This window comes from Haliotis asinina, chromosome 5, assembly GCF_037392515.1.
Source record: "Haliotis asinina isolate JCU_RB_2024 chromosome 5, JCU_Hal_asi_v2, whole genome shotgun sequence".
In the NCBI taxonomy this organism is placed as follows: Eukaryota; Metazoa; Mollusca; class Gastropoda; order Lepetellida; family Haliotidae; genus Haliotis; species Haliotis asinina.
In genome coordinates, this window is record NC_090284.1 from 54,733,397 (window position 1) to 54,750,668 (window position 17,272).

The window sequence follows — 17,272 nt, forward strand, 5'->3', positions numbered from 1 at the left end:
GTTTACCGATCTTACAATAAATAACTTGTCGCATCTCTGGAAATAAATGAGTACAGAACGTGGACACAGGATGAAATACTTAAACATTCCCATACAACCTGATCTATGGTCAGATTAATAAATTCCAAAGAAACCCCAAATAGTTGTATTGAATTTCTCATTATCGTTTTTCACTTGGATTAATATCACATTTCCGTCTATTTCGAGTTCTGGGTTAAAATATATGTAGTACTGCAGCATTGATTCGAAACACATCGGAAACTATAAATGTCTGTGACTGTAGAAAATCACATATGTCATGATCAGTTTGATTTAAATGAAATGCGATCGCGTCCATTTGCCTAAATGGTGATGTATCGTGAAATGCGTCAATTCAACAAGAATTCGTTGTCGTGTCGGATAGATGGTGATAAGAGGAGAGTTTATGTGAGAGTTTCACTGGCTTCATCTGAGCAACGTCTTATACGATGGAAACGACATACCCTGGAGTATGGGATAGTTATACTGTGATGAAGTGTAGTAGTCATTTCGACACAGATTCGTATAGTCAAGCAGAACTGAAAAAAAATATGATTTATGAGATAAAAGTCAAAGAAAGATCAGGTCTCTGAAGAGGTTGATAAATATCGATAAACTGTTTACTATTCAAGTGCACGATAAGGATAAGGCCATAAAAATAAATAACATCAAAACGATCATTCCAGCGACTAATGAATCAATGGTTTTGTAACGTTATGCCTGTAAATACTGTAGAAACAGTTCTTAATTCCTAGCCGACATATATGTACCCTTTGGGCATCATTATCAGTTTCTTGGAGATAGCATTACCAGTCTTTCATTAACCTTCTATGTGCTATTAATTCGTTTGTATTTTTATACTGGATCGTTCTCGTCACGATATGGCTGCAATATTGCCGATGTGACGTTAAATATTAACTCACTCGCTCACTATTAAAATGTTTCACAGAGCCACCCGAGGGTGTCATCAACGAGTCTACAAAATATCTAAGCTACTGGGTGCAAATTATGCGAGCATTGTGAGATTCAAAACAGCATGTCAAAAATGACATATCGAGGGGAAATTAACTTTTTTCAGTCTATGTTCAATGTTGCCTCCATCTTCTTCCACAGCTAAACAAAGTCGCACGTGTCTTCCAAACAGATATACTTTTACGCATTTCTTCCACCGATATCTCCTCCCATGACATAATTATCCTGTCCTTCAACGCCCACGCGGTCAAATTGTCAGTCACTCCTCGTAAACTTTCTTCTTGGTAAACCTTTTCCTTTAGAGAGTCCCATATGACACTGCATTTTGGACATGCTGTTTTGAATTTTGAACAATTCTCTTATGATTCACAATCAATCGCAATCTTTTAGATATTTGTAGATATTCTTGTTGATGGTACCCAAAGGTTACTCTGTGAGTTTTTAATTGAATTTAGTTTCTCTACCGCTGAGAAAATACCTGTCAAAAAACGGTTCACTTTTTCGGAGGACATCCGATACATATCAATGGTACCCCGACCCCACATGAGAAGCATAGTTAATATATATCTCTGCCTCAGATATATTGCAAAGATATCCACCGATACCCAACTTAGAGAGATAGCAATCATATCCCTATCCCGGCATATCCTCGAGCTCCACTTGAGTTGCATTGTCTACCGATACCCACATTAGATACATGATAAATATACCCACCTATCCCCACCATGTGAGGATCTTACCAAAAATATATTTTACTTGGTTATATATTTCGCCCAGCCAAACTACATGAAAGTTAAGTATTTCTCGAACTAAACATTTCTAGCTCATTTTAATCTCTGATAATGCTGCGGGAAGCTGGCAGAAGTGATAACAATACCTTGCTGGAACAATCTAAGAGGTATTCTTGTTTACCGCATATTGAAACAGCATACAAACTGACACGTGATTTTGTAATTTGGTGTCTCTGTATCTGTAAAATTAACAGACAGGCTTTAGAGGATTTGAATTTCTTTGATCCGAAAAGAAGTCAAATCCCGAAAATGAAATAAAAGTTTGTAGACGACTTCAATTAACCCTGATGCATCAAATGGCGAATTATTAGTAGGGCATGTAGTGGCACTAATACAATTGTGAAGCCGAGATTCAAGTGACAGATGAACTCCATTTCCCCAAGATCCAAGGCTACGTAAACCCATAAAGCAATAAAAAACATTATATAGGTTATGAGGATGGTCATTCTGGAGAGAGCAGCATACATTGAGAGGACGTAGAGGTCTTCTCTATGGTTTCACCAATGACATAACCTTTTTTACTTAAATTAATTGCTGGGTGTGCTATAGAGACTGGCAGTACTTTAGCGCATAGATGAAGCCTTTCTTAATCCCAGTGTGCAATCTTTGATGTCGTCAGGAGACGTTGAAGACGCTGGCGGTTGATAGTCTTCTAGAGCCTCCTGTCAACTCCCATTTGCTGTTGGACAGTCAGACCCCAATACTCTGTCTATCGATTCACAAGAACTTAAGAATGAGTTGTCTTTGGAAATCGTTGGCTGTAATGTCATCGTAAGCAGAATACAAAAATATAAGAAACACCTTGTAAGGATGTTTTTGGCTGCTAAGGTTGCTGGAGTTCAGCAACCAACTTGAAATTGTTTAACCGGTGTTGTTACCTATTGTGCACTTATTTATGGCATAAGAGTTTTGCATGGGCAAATAATAACCGTGCTTTCGTTGAAGATGACATCGTCACGCCCATATTATGAATTTTGTAAGCAGGTTGAAAATGATATTAAGGCACACTGTAGTGTCTGAAAGATGTAGCTATTTGACGTGAGATGCTTCATACTGATAAAACTATAGGCAATTAGTGACGCGTGTATGCTGGAACAATTATGCTGAAGATGTGATCCAATGTCAGACAACAATGTCTGTACCGAAAAGTCCAGCTTTTGAATTATTATCAACTTGTTCTGAAGAAGCATATTGGGGCAGGAACCTCTTCACGAAAAGGCCTCGCTCAGATTAACTAATACACCACCGTATATGTGATATGTAGGTGAGACTCACCTTGGAAGGTAATCACCCTTTTCAGTAAAATTGGCATTTGCAAACCGAGCAATTGTCTTTCATCAAATTGTCACTTACTGTATCAATTGTTCTTGGAGAATAATCTTGTTTTTTTACATTTTTACAGATGTTAACTCCAATGAAACACAATGACTGAGTAAAAATAAAACACATCGTACAAAATGATGACATTTATTTCGTATATGTCTAGTTAAAAGGCGATCTTTCAATATGTAGTTTTGATCTAAACTGGATTAACTGATTACTCAGATTCCCCCACAAGCTGTTGAGTTGACATTTGTTCTGGGTCTTTTTCAAACTTCTTAGAAATACTTCCATTGTCAGCAGAATTTACCCTTCAAAACGTTTTCATCTTTTTATTCCATACATTGCTGACGTCACGACATGACTATATTACCGAAGTGAATTGAAATATTAACTCACTCAGTCACACATGCTTTTGAGTAAGTTTCAACGCCAGTTTCAAAGGTCTTCCTTCTTCGTGCCTGCTTGAATGTGCGAGAGGGACCCAGATGACGAAGGCCTCTGACGTTGATCACTTTTATGAACGCCTTTAGCACGGACCTATGGACCTGACCAATGACCTTAGGTTTCTGGTAGATCCAGGAAAGGCAACGCTAAACAACAAATTCGGTGGTAGACAGCTGCAACTGAAACATATATCATGACGATACGGACAGTTATAGAAAAGTGGGATATTCCCTTACCCAAAACGATGCAAATGCAGATACATTATGCATTTTTCATTCAATACATTTCCTTTCCCACACGTATTCTAAGAAATAAATATTCTCGGAATTACACTTTTTCATTTTTGAACTTACTGATTAGATCAGCTTTCTATCGTGGAGATGGAGAAAGAAGTGTGAATAGATGAATGTTATTGTACCATAAAACCCCTTTTCAGTCGATCAGATTCCAGAATTCTCCAAACAAATGGCATCATGCAATCATCACCCGTCTTTTAGCCCATATACCCATCTATATAATAGACACATGGTTCACTCAGTAATCAGACGTACAAGACCGCCATGAAAGCACTTCAGTCATGGAAATGGAAGTAAAGAGACGTAACTGAAATGCTGAGAGTTAGCCAATGTCGTAAGCGGGAGTGAGAAATGGCGGAAAAACGAACGTTTAGACACTTCAAAGAACAATTATATGTGTAATACCTTCAGAGACGCCAAGTACAATGGAACAGAGAAACAAAGCCTATGTTCGTTTTGCCCTTTGGGCAAACAACAGTTGTTATAGAGAACTATTGTTTCAAACTCAGCCCCGTGCTATCTCAAAAGGCTTAATTATTAAACTTGAAAGTTAAAAGGAATGTAGGGTGAGCCAGATTTCCGCTCCTTCAGTGCGTCAGGAACATTTCCGGGTGTTTTGGAGTGCTAGGTTCAACTTGTTTATCCTTGCAGCGTTGTCAGTACCTTACCATTATTTGTGGTATATATATATATATATGTTTATACGCTCTTCATTTTAACATTGTTCCTTTTTGTTGAAAATACAAATATATTCACATGAAAAATAAACGAATATATACTTATACATATATACACAAATACATATATATATATACACACGTGTGTGTGTAAATATATATATATATATATGTATGTGTGTGTGTGTGTGTATGGGATAGGTGGGGTGTTATATATTATATTTAGTTTGATTCTTAACAAAAGGGATAAGTGCTTTAAATGAAGAGTATACGTAAATACACCCTTCAGTTTCAGCAGTTATACATTAAAAATGAAAACATCTAGTGACTTCAATCAACCAAAGATTCATTTGGGATGTGAAAAGGAAAATAACTTCAAAAGTTAAAGAAAGAATCACTGAATGTAGAACTTGTTCAGGAAAAGGACTAAAGTGGCACTGTGCTCAAACACATGAGCATTGGAAACCTTGGGCAGATTTTCTGACACCACACAACAGTACTGCTACCACTCAACTGGGGCATGCAAACAAGCCAGGCAATCAAGTAATAACTTGAGCTAAAGACATGGAACTGCTGTGTGGAGGACTGGTGCATACTATCATTCGCAAATGATTTTATGGTTGGCTAAATGGTTACCATATATTATGGTACCTCAGTAGAATTAGGTCCACAAATCATCCTGAAGGAATGGCTAAATTTGTTATAGGGTGGTTGCAACGTGACACTGGTCAGCTGATCGTAGTGTTTAATATGTGTCGTGTCATATTCCATCACAATAATCATTGATAAAACCCAATATATTTACGCATTTAAATTCAAAAGCAGTTTGAAAATGTCCACACATACGTCACTCTTAAATGAACACAATATTCTCTTAAGGAAGAAAGTATAACTTGGACTTTCACTGACACACGTACACATTCTTTAAAATTTACAACACTCTACCGGTATTCATGGCTGATGTATAGGAACGAAGTCTTAGGTCACATGCAACGAATATCGCTTTGTTACCGATATCATGGTGTTACCTCATCTAAATGAGGATACATTATTGACAAGAAGCGTTCTGGTGTGAATTAGATGAGAACAGACTGACACACGATCAGGCGCCCCGAACTCTCAAACACGTGTGTAATTAAACACCTCCTGCTAAGTCCAACTTGCCCTTTCGCAGATGAATCAAATTAGCAATGTTGAAATCATTTAGTTTGGTAACTTTGGTACTGTATCACGATCGATAAGTTTTTCACCTCTATCACATGTACACGATCCTTTACAAATAATGTATTTTATTTTGTAACAAGGTACCGTACCTGTTTGTTTTTTTTACAAACCCATCGTCACAAGGTGATATTGATTCGTCCAGTCCAGGATAGTTGATACAGAAATAAATCAAGTTGAGATTTAGAAAACAAAATAGCTGGAACATATGTCAGATCTTTTGTCAGACTACGTAGACACTTCGGTGTTTAAGAATGAGTAGTAAAAGTACGTACAGGTTTTAGGCCTTCAGAAAAGTTGTTATTTAGATCGTTGAGAAGGAGAAATCGGTAAAAGATGAAGTTCATTCTTTCTTCGTAAAGTGTGATGCATTGTCATGTGACCCAGTAACATAACCCTAATGGATTAGTGGCCAGTTATGAAATTTAAATGCGTGATAGTCTAAAGTTCCACGACTATGCTCATACACCATTGCCCCTGGACGAGACACATGAGAGGCTGATAATACGATCATCGAGCAATGTTAGTGCACGAATGCCTTCCGAGATGTATCTAATTCGTCAGAGGCAGGATGCACTTGGGCACCCTATTCTTCTCTGGAATACCGACCCACTGCGGTACAATTGCATTTTAAAAGGTATCAGTTAATCCTAACTTGTAATTCCAGAGTGCAATTAACAAACCAACAGCAATGGTAAAAAAAACCTACATTACATGCAGATAATTATCTCTGACATTTACTGATCTGAGCAACATCACATGGTTTCTTCAAGAGGATAAGGTAAGCTGAAATTATTTGATGTGGGACAGGAGTCCAAAGTGGTGCAGGTGTCATGTATTTCGATGTTTTGTGAAAACCACATGTAAGTGCATAGTATTAGACATCATGAAAATATCGTGCCCATCTAAGCCATGCGGACTTTTCAAACACCACAAAGAGATGCAACTGAGCATATGAAGCCTCTCTGCTTTTAATGAGTGGGTCATTCATGCCTTTCACTCTAATCTGGACACACGTGTAATCTAAAGGGAACTTTATTGAAGAATTGTTCATGTGATTCCATATTAACAATTAACTTCAGAATGAGAATCAATTTATAAAGCGAAGTATTTAGGACTAGCCATCAGGTAATGAGTGGGAAAGGTTAAGTAAGCACAGCTGTTGCTTGTACTTCTCGAGTACTTCAGTTCATCGTGTGATAACGCGGCTTTCTTTTACAACAACCAGCATCTGCTCAAAGCGTCGTGTATATTTGCATTACCGTCGTTGTCTTTGAATGATTCCTGAGGCAAAAATGTTCTTTTAAGTGAATAAATATCACATTTTCCTTCTGGTACAACTCCACCATGCCACACAGGCGTGACAAATACTTCCATAATGTCCGACGGTAGTACTAGTGTTTAATTCCAGCTTCACTACCCAAGTCTATACTAGTACTTGTTAGCAATCTCATTTCTGTAAATGGCGGAGAACGAACCTCTGAGGATGGCTGACATAGCCTTGACAAAACCATCATAACAGATGGCAATGATGGTGTAGGAGTTCAGATCACGAATGTATCACGAAAGCCTTGAAGTATGCGTTCCAATATGTTTTTGCTTTTTTTGTTTCCAGTTACATACTCCCCATTCCGGTGTGTTTGATTTATAGCAAGGTAAACCTGTTAACAAAGCCATGAATATCTCCCGCAATGGTAAAATAGTTTTCATGAATATGTCAACAAGTTATTAATAAAGATTTCAACATGCACACATAAACCCAGACCTGTAAGACAATGTATACACTGTTCTTCACATTGATCTAACTAAAACAGACAGGGTGCTTGTATCAATACAGATTGTCTGAGTGCTTCCACTGTTTGATGTACCTGATACTGATACTAGAAATAGAGAGATACGGTTGATTTATGTCATTACGTTCTTGAATACCCAAAATGACGAATCATAAATTTAAACGTTTTTATACTCTGCACATGAATACGTCAAAGTCAAACAGATTGATATGGGAAAGTGAAAACTATATATTGCACAAAGAAATCTAAACCCACCACCATCTCTGCCACGTTTAGTGAACAGGTTCAAGCCTGCTACGAAGAAGACTAAATTTGCATTCGTTGCGGGGGAATAAAGAGAGATACATGTGCCTGAGACAGATACCCGCATGCCATGTGTAGGACGGATGCATATGTGCACTATCATCTGATAGAGTGTGTGAGTTGAGATGAGCGGAGTATTTCAGATATTTTACGGTCAGCATTTTCAGATATGAATTCATTTGAAGAAACAATGGAGTGTACCCCTGAAGAGAGGTCCTGAACAGGAGAATACTTGATTCATACCCATTGTATTAAGCATAATCAGTAATTGTACGTAAACGGTGGTTGTGCGATTCACGCGTATTTGTATTGTGAACAAAAATGACGACAAAAGTATTCGCGAAATGGCACTTGTCACACACATGCATACTCGAAGGGAAACCATTATTTGTGACTATGGAGCAAAGGAAAGTCGCACTGCAACACATACGCTTGGAAGGAATAAACACTTCAGGGACAGAAGGAGGAACGATAGATAAGTGAAACTGGATCAGTGTCATTGTGGTTGTAAGGCCGCCCTGTGCCATATTACATCATATTCTGTTTAAGACCAAAAGTCCCTAAAGTCCAGTGATATATGTTATAAGCATCGGGATAGGTCATGTATCAAGCATTAAAATAGGCCAGCAAGTCTGAAGACGTGGAATCACTTGGAATACTTAACAAGAGAATGCAGTGACAGAAAGGGAACATTGGAATGCAGAGGGTGTTATGGCAAGAATGAAACAGCGAAATAGGCATGAAGGACGAATTGATGAGGTAGTTCAACAAGGAATGATATACATAGATGAAAGCATGTTAATACGTTTGACATGTAGTAAGCATGCAACGGTATGGGTTGTCCCAGATTGTGCCAGGGGAGGCACGGCGCACACATTCTGGTGGTGGCCACAGTCCATAGTACTTCGACGCTTGAGCTACTTGATGACTCCAAGATGGAACATGGAAACTGTCTCGATTGTTAATAGGTGACTGAAGTATTTCACTTTACCCCCTGGTGTTCTGTGTTTATGTGACGAGATTTTGGTTGAGGTTATTTAGCTAACGTGGAAGAAATCGGCATCATAGCATTTTATAACAACGTGTTTCAGTCTACTGAGTGGAACGTTCTGTGCTTATTGTTGATCTAGTCAAGGAGCAAGTCGATGATTGTCATATATATTGTCATACATGGCAGACATACAAAAACTGTATTCATCAGAAGCAGCAACAGTAATGGGTTTCTATAGAGTCTACAGGTTTGTTTTGGCGCGCACACAAACTAATTATTAAAGCGGGAAGTCTTCTTGAGTTAATACATGTATGCATCAGGCAGACTGATAGTGTTAATGTTCACTGGTGTTTCATTTGAAGCAAATTACACCAGTGAACATTGAAGATGAATCATGCAAACTCGTGGGATACTTTTATGGTTAACTGCGAATACATGATCGTTATTAATGTGACAATATGATAAAGCCAGGGTGAGTGAGTGAGTGATTTAATATTTAACGTCACATTGGCAATATTTCAGCCATAGCGTGACGAGAACATTTAACAATGAAAAGAACTATATGTGAATTTTAATAACCTGTCGACGAAAGGAGTAAAACAATTAGAATATCACAATTAGCATTAAAACTAGTGTGGAAAGTTAAAACAGATATCATTATATGGACAATACAATTTAAAAACAGGCTATAGATCGCCAACAACAGAAGGTAGAAGGCAACACTCTAGGGACCATGGGGACTTACAGTACCTTTGCTACCTCCATGGACCTTAGTTCGATTCACACCATCCCCTTAGTCGCTGGTGATTGTAAGACTTTTAGCCAAAAATACAATAACAGAACTACTACGCTTAAGAATCCTGATAAGTTTACATTGACTTTGAACGTTTTGGAACTTATGTACCGATAAAGCCAGATCAGCTCCTTAGAGTGTTGTCCTATCCCTCTTGGTTCATTTATTCAGAAAATCACACTGCACAGATACAATCTATGTAAGCTAAGAGATTGTTATGAGGAATATAGCTGTCACGTACTATTGATTCTAATGATAGGAATTATATTCTTTTTCACAAATATATGACTAGATCGGTACCAAAGTATACAAGAAACACGGAGGCTTTAGTTGATAGGTCCGTGAAAATTGATATGTCTGAATGTCATCTCTGTGAAACACGGACGTTATCCACTTACGGCCTGTGAAATAAGCTGATGTCGCTCTGGACAAAGATAAGATATGTACACCGTCTGGTTGAGTGACAATGATAAATTACAAAGTAGGATAATTAAGTTCTTATGTATTGTTCAGACATTTGTTGTTTGTCTGATAACATGATATATTTGAGAATCGTTACCCATAGTTCACATGTTATTGCCATAACCTTTACAATGCACACATACTTGCTTAAGCTAACGTCTGCTGGCTGAATGGAAAATATGTTTACACACTGTAACTCACAACACACGCATAATCAGATTTGCTCGCACATTAATTCAATCAAGAAGTTTGCTTTCCATAAGGAGGACCTTGGACGTCACCTGTGTTTCAAAGTTTGCAGGGAGCTTTCATGACAGCACAAGAGCACAGAAGCCATGGTCAAGTATGAAGTATGACGGTGTTAGTAACAAGGTGGAGATAGTTGTAAATAGACGCTTGATAAACGTTGATGGCAGAAACGTTCTGTAACTCCTTTGTACTATTCGTTTACATCCAATGCATTGTAGAAAGTAAACGTTGGTAAACTAGAATTAATGCCAGTTCCAGCATTTGATGCAAAAGTATTTGATAACAAGTTGCATTGAAGGACACGGGTCGATTGTTGGAAAGCATGGAAACGGAATGTGGAAGAGTGTCAAATATTGCGATGTGTGATGTTTAAATGCAATAATTTTAATTTTAATGCAAAAATAGCATAACGCCCCATTTGCTGACCTCTTGAGCACTATATGAGCATTATGTTCATCATCAGCGGGTACAATGGCATGTTGGTCTCATGGTACTTGGTAGGTGAAGCTGTTTACCACCCTTACAATTAGCTCCGGCTCCATGAAACCACTTGTTGCGTTCACCAGGAACATACCAATCACGACAGAAATGTTAGAAATGATCTTCAGTGACCCACGCCTGTCGTAAGAGATGACAAACGAGATCGGGTGGTCAGGTTCGCTGATTTAGTTTACACATGCCATCGTATCCCAAATGCATAGATCGATGCTCATGATGTTGATCACTGGATTTTCAGGCTCATAATCGATTATTTACTGACCACCGCCATATAGCTGGAATATTGCTGTGTGACTTAAAATTAAACTCACACACTCACTCGTCGGAAATATTAAGAGATACAAAATTATATAATTCACTTCCTCAGTTCTTGTAGTTTCCCATTATTCCAACATGGCTCTTTCAGGTTGAATAAAACACACAATGCCACATGCAATTATTTATAGGAAAAAAGTGTGGTGATTTTTATTAGTGGTCTCTAAGTATCATGCAAGTTTGCGTTCATGCCACATCTTCTTGATAAATATATATCTAGTTTCTATTAAGGTATTCCTGAGAACACTTCGTTCTACTACTGGTTAACAAGTAATACAAATGTATACTGGTCAACCATACTCAACATAGAGACGTCAGGTCTTGGATGACAGAAAATATGAATGACAGGAAAACAGGCTAACCTGTTCGGTGCACCTGCAAGGTTGAAAAAGTGTCACCTTCAACTTCAGATTGGGGACTCTACCATCCCTCTCTCCACTGTTGTGAAAAAATCTGGGAGTCTACCTGGACAACAGTCTCTCCATGGAAATTCAAATAAATCAGCAAAACTATTCACTATCAAATCCGTAATATATCCATCATTCGCCACCAACTCACCCAAGACACCACTGCTCTGCTTGTTCGCTCCCTCATTCTCTGAAGATTGGATTATTGCAACAGTCAGCTTACACGTGCATCCAAAGCCCAGATTAAGCATCTGCGATCTCTTCAAAATATAGCTGCCCGTCTTGTTACCCGCTCCAAGCCCTCGAGTGTCACATATTTTATTCTGGATTCCTTGCACTGGTTACAGATCCATGAACGAATTGATTTCAAGATACTTACACTCGCTTACCAGTGTGTTAACTCCGCGGCTCCCTTTTACCTGTGTCCTCTTCTCACACCATACAATCCTGCTCGTGCCCTCAGATCAAGTAACCAATACCTGCTGGATCTCCACCATTCAAAATCATGGCATTTGGTGCTCGCTCTTTTAGCCTCAGTTGCAACTGCACTGTGGAGCACACTTCCATTTAAACTACGTGGAGCTCCATCCCTTCATGCGTTCAAGCGTAACCTCAAAACAGACCTTTTCGGTAACTTTCTCCAAGCTCATATGAACGACTTTCTTCTACCAGTCATACATGTGACTTTTGATGTGCTTTTTAACTGTTTGTTCGTGCTTTGAGCATGCCCCTTAGTGGTATGGAGTATTGCGCATAATAATCAATACCCTCATTATTATTATTATCAATGATTCTCACACGCAGTCATGAATTCATGTAAGCGTGTGGGTGCGTGCCTGTGTGTGCGTGCCTGTGCGTGCGTGTGTGTGTGTCTCTCTCTGTGCTCATTGTAATATCCATCATCCCACAATCCCTAATCTCACCTTTTGTTGCCTTTCACAAAAAGTATATTCCATCGGTACAGGAATGCTTAAAACATTCTGAAGGTAACTTTGCAATCGTACAAATCCTACAAATCCTTTTCTCCATCTACAGATTGTGATAACAAGTACAAACTTCAGTAGAAGTGATAACAATATTTTGAATGGCAGTTGGAACATCAAAGAGGTATTGACGTTTACCGTGTATTGAAACACTTAGTATGACATAAAAACTAACCCTTGATTTTGAAAGTTGGAACATCTATGAACCAAAATGTAATAGAATGGCTTAATTGGAGTCACATTTTCTTTGATCAGATAGGAAGTCAAATCCCGGATATAACATATGATTTTGTAAACGACTTCAATCAGTTCTACTGGATCAAATGGCAAATATTAGTAGGGCATGTATTGGCACTAACACGATTGTGAAGCTGAGATCCAAGTAGCAAATGGATGTGGGTTCCCAAGATCCAAGGCTACATAAACCCATAAAGCAATAAAGCCATTATATAGGTTAAGGAAATGGCCATTCTGGAGCGGGCATTCCACATTGAGAGGACACAGAGGTCTTCCCTACCCTTTCGCCAATGACATAATCATTTATTTTAGGATGGGTTATAGAGATTTGCAGTACTTTAGCACATAGATGAAGCCTTTCTAAATCTCACTGTGCAACACTTTGATGTCGTTGTGAGAAGTTGAAGAAGCTGATGGTTCCTCGTTTTCTGGAGCATCCTGCTAACTCTGATTTGCTGTCAGAACTCCAACACTGTGTCTATCGATTCACAAGAACATAGAAATTAGTCGCCTAAGGGAATCATTCTACTACACTTTTGCTGTATTACCACTGACGGCAGGGAGCAAACAAATCATTAATGGTACTTATGTTTGCACCTATGCAGCAGTTCAGCAAAATACATGACATTGTTGTAACCGGGGTCCTATTCAGCATTTATCGATTGCTTAAATGAGTGACATCTGTCTGGGCGAAACCTCACTGTGGCTTCTATGATGATGAATTTTCCCTCTTTCATGCAGATATACAAGGAGACACAAGTCTAATTTCTGATGTCTTAATGAAAGCATATATGTATAGTGGACAAAGTATGTTAGGGATATTGGTATTTTTTGATTGATATTTCATCAGTGTGTCAGTGAATAAACAGATCATTATGCATGATTTCAAAATTTACATGTATCCCTAACTAGTTTTGTTCAGTAAAAAATTGCAAAGTAAACAGGCTTCGTGGAGTTACAATAACAAATTACATAGTTGATAGAAAAATGATGTAAAATCAGTGGTTGGTTTTGTTTTAAGGATGTAATGTGATTACATGTGCACGTGTGATTTCAAATTGAAAAATAAGCATAATTTTACTGTAGAGTCAATCAACTCGAGTAAAAGGTCGCTATCGACATGATTACCCTTGTCAGCGGTTACGAATACTATTACATTTCCAAGCTTTCATCTTATCTCTCTTAATGTATTGTTGTGACTGGCATGAAACAAAGACCTTTCAAACACACTGCGTGGTTTCATTCTTACTTATAAGAAATTGTTCACAATGTCAAGAAGAAAACAGCAGTTGAAAAGGTTAAAACAGTTATAGTGAAAATATAAACCAGTCTCTGACGTCTAGGTACACGTGAAAATGATAAATGGAAACTCCTGGTTTTTGGAAAAGAACTTACCTTTGAGAAGAATCGACGAAATAAGCACCGCGAAAACACAGCTCACAAGGTGATGAATCGACCAATGACCTATTTTAGTGAACGTGGCAATAGACAATATCTGTAAATTGCAAACCGGTTAATTGTCACGCATTGAATTGCCATTTGCTGACTGAAAAGCTCTTGTAATGATAGTGGACATAAGATGAGTGCGTGTAAAATGCAAGTGACAAAAGCTTAGGTAAAATCCATGATCCAACTCTATTATTGATTAGAACCAATTTCTGTAAAGGAAAACTCTCATAATAAGTACCAGTTTGCATGTCAAATGTGCAGCGCGAAATCTATAATCTAAAATTTGCACATCGCCTCACATTATGGCACGGTACTTTACCTAGTAACCAGACGTTCCGATTCAGCAACTTGGTTAAATACGAGAAAGCAAACCATATTTGTTTTGCTTGGATTTAAGATAAAATAACTGTGACAATGCTGAATTTGAATGAATCCTTACAGAATGCATCACCACATCGACACAATTACATAATATTCTTTACAACCCAACGCGTATCACGAGCAGAAAATGTGTTTCGAGTCCATAATATGTGTTCTAATGAAGGCAAAACCATGCTAAGCTTGTTCATCCCGTTAATGTATGTCCTTGGGAGGTTTCGCTTCTCGCTAGAAATACAGCATCTGAGTCTGTACATGGATATGTAACAAGTTATTAGCATTGCAACACGACAGTGATAGACTGCCTTATGTATGTAACTTGTAGACAGGAATATTGGCCAGTGAACTTGATAGATGACGCCATGTTAGATACTTACCAACACATTACGTGATTGTGTTGAAACTACACATGATGTTGGAGTGAATGCATTTGGTACGTATTTGCAATGAAGTTACGCTCAGGAATGTCGATCGGCAAGTCTGATAAATAGAGAATATTATTTGTATACTAACACTATATGTATATATTACTCATCCAACATTATCAAAATAATATCGAGCAAATTCCTTCTTTCCTAAGAATTCAACGAGTGTGGTCACACTCAGCGTTCCTGGAGTCAATCAAGGTCTAATACTACTGTGACAGAGGTATTAGCATTGTGACGTCATACCTTTGACGTCATACATACGGCATCGCGCGATGGTATTTTACGCAATGTTTAATGACTTTGTGAAGTTATTAAATAGTGATATCCTCAACGTGTGAGTAATAATAACACTTCCTTTGGTCGCCGTCTTTACAGTTGATTGTTGTTACAGCATGTCAGCTAGACCAACTAGTCATAAAATTCAGATTTTTAAAGTGTGATGTATAGCATTGTTGAATATGTATCTGTTGATTATACAAGCAGCCAAACGGGAGTTGCACTTAAAGAACTGGAGAATCGAGCAGATGTTTGATGTTTCGGCTACCCGTGAAGGTCCCGGGGTAGAATAGGCCTTCAGCAACCCATGCTTGCCATAAAAGGCGACTCAGCTTGTCGTAAGAGGCGACTAACGGGATCGTGTGGTCAGGATCGCTGACTTGGTTGACACATGTCATCGGTTCCCAATTACGCAGATCGATGCTCATGTTGTTGATCACTGGATTGTCTGGTCCAGACTCGATTATTTACAGACCGCCGCCATATAGCTGGAATATTGCTGAGTGCGGCGTAAAACTAAACTCACTCACTCACTCACTGGATGTTTCGGCAGAGAGAGCCACTGTAGCCTTTGCTAAAGGTACCACTTTGAAGTATTCAGAAGACTTGTTGTTAATGAGATCGTACACTTTGGAAGAATAAATCGGTAAAATGTTGAACTACATTCGCTCTCTTAGTAGAATGTATTGCACTGATATAGGATCTATGTCCATGGTCATTCGTTACAAGTTACAACGAACGCCCCTGGACGAGACACACGATAGCCCGACCATCTAACAATGTTAGAGCACAAATCCCTTCCTACATGTAGCTAATTCCTCACAGACAGGATACATAGGGGAACTGTATACTACACGGAATACCTACCCACTGCGATGCAAAGGAACTTTAAAAGATGTCAGCCTAACCTGAAACCATGGTGAATACAAATACCTCTGATGTATGACTAATTGATATTTACTGATCTGTTTGTGCTTTAATTTAGAGCAAAAACAGGATGTGCGTCTATTCAAAAGGGTTTAGGGTAATATCAGTTATTTGATTTCAGTTATTTAATCTAGGGGGACGTGATGTAGGTGTCAAATATTTCACCGTTTTTAAATATCATGAAGCCATTAACGGAAACCATCTATGTTAAGAGCAGGTTTCCGTCACTATAAAGGGAGGCAACTGAGCGAATATAATCTCTGTGCCTTAAATGATTGAGTCAGTCACGCTTTTTGAACACATGAACACAGATGAGAAAATATAATTGTGAACGATATATATATAAATATGATTAAGATAATGAAGTTTGGGAGTAGCATGAATTTGTAATGCGAGGTTTATGGACTGCTAGCAGTTACTGAATACGAAAGTTTCACTAAACAAACACAGAATCAAGATGTTGATTGTATCCTTGAGTACTATGTAATGTTTGTTTCTCTTTTGTAACATTTGAACTATGGCCAAGGTGTCTTGTTCTACTTCCATAGTTACCGAAGTTTTTGAAGGTTTCGTGAAACAATACAATCATGTGCCATCCCAACTGTTTCCAGTGCGATCCAATATGAGTTTGTCTCCTGACACATGCTCGCCATTCCAGTGTATTTCCTGTATAAGACGGTATACCTGTTAACAGACAGTGACATGGTTTACAAAGCTAATATGAGAGCGACACACTACACGTATGCGAAGTGTGTGACGTGAAGGTAGAGGTACTTGTATCTAAAATAGTATGTGAACTGAGATTACCACAATATTTTAGGCATTTTATGGTGCATACATTCAAATATGAATGGACTGGACGATATTATGGAACACAAGAGGTCTCTGCTAATAAGTCTAAACATGAAAATATTCGGTTCGAACTCATTGCATTGAACAGACTTCATGCCATCGTACACATACGTTAAAGGTTGAATGTACAATTCCTATCTTATCGTAAACATGTGTTTATGAACCACAATTAAAATTGTTCGCAAAAAT